The sequence below is a fragment of the Rhineura floridana genome, chromosome 8 (genome assembly GCF_030035675.1).
Source record: "Rhineura floridana isolate rRhiFlo1 chromosome 8, rRhiFlo1.hap2, whole genome shotgun sequence".
Classification (NCBI taxonomy): domain Eukaryota; kingdom Metazoa; phylum Chordata; class Lepidosauria; order Squamata; family Rhineuridae; genus Rhineura; species Rhineura floridana.
The window spans coordinates 9,376,040-9,379,372 of NC_084487.1; the positions used below are offsets into that span (position 1 = coordinate 9,376,040).

Consider the following 3,333-nt stretch of genomic DNA (forward strand, 5'->3'; position numbering starts at 1 on the left):
ATTTACATATTATTTATTAAAGTTATTTATTAGCCCTTTTCCTGTGCTCAAGGAAGGAGGCACTGTGACGTCCTTCCCTGGTTCTCCCTGTCAGGTTCCCACCTGCTTGTGGCTACTGCCTTTCACTAGGCACCACCAGGGATACCACCAGTCCGGACCGTCCTTTATATGGTTTCTCACTCTGCTCTAGCACAGATCTCACTAGATCCCCCTGCTAGGCAGCACCACCAGTCACGTCCTATAACCAATACTCCCAGAGACTTTGCCTGAGTCTCTCTCTAGCTGGTTACTTTTGTGACTGCGTGCTTATGCTGTTCCCAACCCCCTTGTATCTTTATAGATAACGCATACAACTCTGGGTTGCTCTGGATACTGGAATTGTTATTATTCCTCCCTTCACCGCTGCCACCATTAGATACTGTTTCTGTTCAGCCTTGGTAATTACCTTGCCCTCCCTTCTGGTATGTATATCCCCCAGCCAAGGATCAGGCCTTTGGTAAACCAAATAAGTATTTATTAAATATCAGAAATAACAAGATTAGTTTTAGAATGTTTCACAAGCGTATGGTTTCATCTATTCCTGTTTTGTACTTGACTTATTATTAATCAGAACTCCAACTCCCTCTTTCTCCACTCCTGACCTCCCCCCTCAAACACCTCTTTCTCCACATTCCCAACATCCACCACCTTCTTCTCCACCCTGCTAACATCCCCCCAGATTCAACTGTCATTCTTCCATTTATACTCCCAGCCACTCAAACGCTCAGCCAATCATCCAGCATTCTACTGCTCATGTACTCCCCCCTCCTCTTTCACTCCACTTACCATATGTCTTCTATATAAACAGCACTTACCGTATTTACACTATAAGCAGAAACATCACAGGCACCCAGGGAGAAATTTAAAAAATTAAAATGCTTAATTTGGGTTGTGTTTTTTTTTTAAATAAAAATGGAAATGGACTGCCTTCAAGTTGATCCTGACTTATGGGTTTTCATGGTAAGCGGTATTCAGAGGGGGTTTACCATTGCATTCCACTGGGGCTGACAGGCAGTTACTGACCCAAGGTCACCCAGTGAGGTTCATGGCTGTGTGGGGATTTGAACCGAAACTGAGGTTATCATACTTTGGATACATAATGAGAAGACAGGATTCACTAGAAAATACCATAATGCCGGGAAAAACAGAAGGGAGTAGAAAAAGAGGAAGGCCAAGCGAGATGGGCTGATTCCATAAAAGAAGCCACAGACCTGAACTTACAAGATCTGAATAGGGTGGTCCATGACAGATGCTATTGGAGGTCGCTGATTCATAGGGTCGCCATAAGTCGTCATCAATTTGAAGGCACATAACAACTCCTCCCAGGTTCTAGTCCAGCACCTTAACCACTACACCACATATAAAAGAGCAGATTAATTCTGATAGCAAGGTCAACTCAGACTGCAGTCCTCTGCACTTTTATCTGGGAGCAAGCCCCATAATGAACACAAACTAACTTCCAAAGAAACATACCCAAGACTGAGCTGTTAAATTTTTCTCCATGCTGCTCTCAGATAATTTAAAGGAAGAAGACAAAAAAACTTTCTTTGTTTCCACCCTGTTCGTTAGGAGAACGCGATAACCCACTATAGAAACCCGTCTTTACTGATGCCATCTCTTCTTTCTCCGGCAGGTACCATTACAATATCTCACCTGTGCGTCTTAAATGCATAGAACAGACCACTGCAAGGCGCCCTTTTTCTATGTGAAAGATCACAGTGCCAGTTACACACACCGCTCTATGGCAAGTTGTCCCCTCTCATTCTGCTTCTGTCCCCAAAGGTTTTTTTTTCTTCTTCCTTGAAATCATCGGAGAAGGATTTAACAGCTCAATCTTAGGTATGTTTCCTAGAAAGTCAGTTTCATTGCGTTCAGTACGGGGCTTGCTCCCAGCGAAGAGTGCAGACGACTGCAGTCTGAGTTGACCTTGATATCAGAATTATTCTACCCTGTTATTTAAAAAAATACCAAATTAGGTATTTTAAGTTTTTTTTAAAAAAAATCTCCCTGGGTGCCTCCTTCCTTGAGCCCTGGAAAAACGGCTCAAGGTGTGTGTAAAATCCTCATTTATTTGGGCCGAAGATGTGAACTGCACACTCAAGTATGCGGTCTACTCAGACCCATTGAGTTCGATGGTGCTTACCTCTGGGGGTGTATAGGATTGCAGCCTAAATGCAGATTTTAAATAGTACGCAATGCTTAGCTGTCAATAGCGAGACGCTTTTGATCATGCCCCTATAGGTACGATTTCTGCGTAGGAGAGTGCCTTTGCGTTCTTTTTTAGTTATGGGACTTACAGGAAGTTTTGCTAAGCAGCAATATGATTGTAAGTCCATTGCATATATGTCTTCAGGTTTGCGTGTTCGCGACAATACTGATTCTTTTGGAATAATAGTTCAATCTCAAGCATCGAGTCCTGCATTAATATTTCTCTACTCACTCATTGAGCTGCAACACATATAGAAGACAATTTCAAATAAACTTTATTGTAAGGGTTTCCGTAGTGTAGTGGTTATCACGTTCGCCTAACACGCGAAAGGTCCCCGGTTCGAAACCGGGCGGAAACACAGCGGTTGCTTTCGCTTGAAAAAGTTCATTTTGAAGTGCTTATATCGCAGGCTTGGGATTCTTGTTTATTCGTTTAATTAAAAGGCTTTAAAATATGTTTTAGTTAGTACGAATTGAAAAAGGCTTATTGTATGTGTGTGTGTGTGGAACCGGCTGGTTAGTCTGTTTCAAATGAATAATGTGCATTTGTAATAGCGTTTTCAACATATCACTTTATATATGAAACAATTAGGGTACATAGGCTACACTGGATTAACATTTCTTGCAAGTCAGCATATAAATATTGTGATTATATATGCAGATTGCAGTCCTGTTTAGATTTTTTTTTCCTATTTCCCACTTCTGGTCAGCATTGCTACAGCACAAAAGCGCTAAGAAACGTTGGGAAAATATTTTGTGTAGCTTTGGGGTAAGGTGACGTTCCTTTATGCTGTAAATTACAATGTAGATTCTAATAGAGTCAAGCGGACTATTCCGACTCCGAAGCTAGCGTCTTGTTGTTAGCACCCAAATAGTTACTCTTAGTGGGGCACTTGGGAACTACATTTCCCATCATGCTTAAAAACCCAGGATGTTAACGTAATTTTATGGCGCGAAGCATCATGGGAAGCGTAGTTTTGTACCGTTTGAACAAACCCTCCCACCAGAACCTAACTCGGCCCCGCCTCCATTTCAACCTGCTCTCCCCAACCCCGCCCCATCAGCACTCTTTAGTCCCCAGAGTTT

The 3,333-nt window shown here is 42.4% G+C and overlaps 1 non-coding gene across 1 annotated transcript; it reads left to right on the forward strand.

The window, feature by feature from the left end:
• Positions 1–2,533: 2,533 nt before the first annotated feature.
• Positions 2,534–2,606, forward strand: TRNAV-AAC (transfer RNA valine (anticodon AAC)). Its single transcript has one exon. It is a non-coding gene; the product is annotated as a tRNA-Val (tRNA).
• The last annotated feature ends 727 nt before the right edge of the window (positions 2,607–3,333 follow it).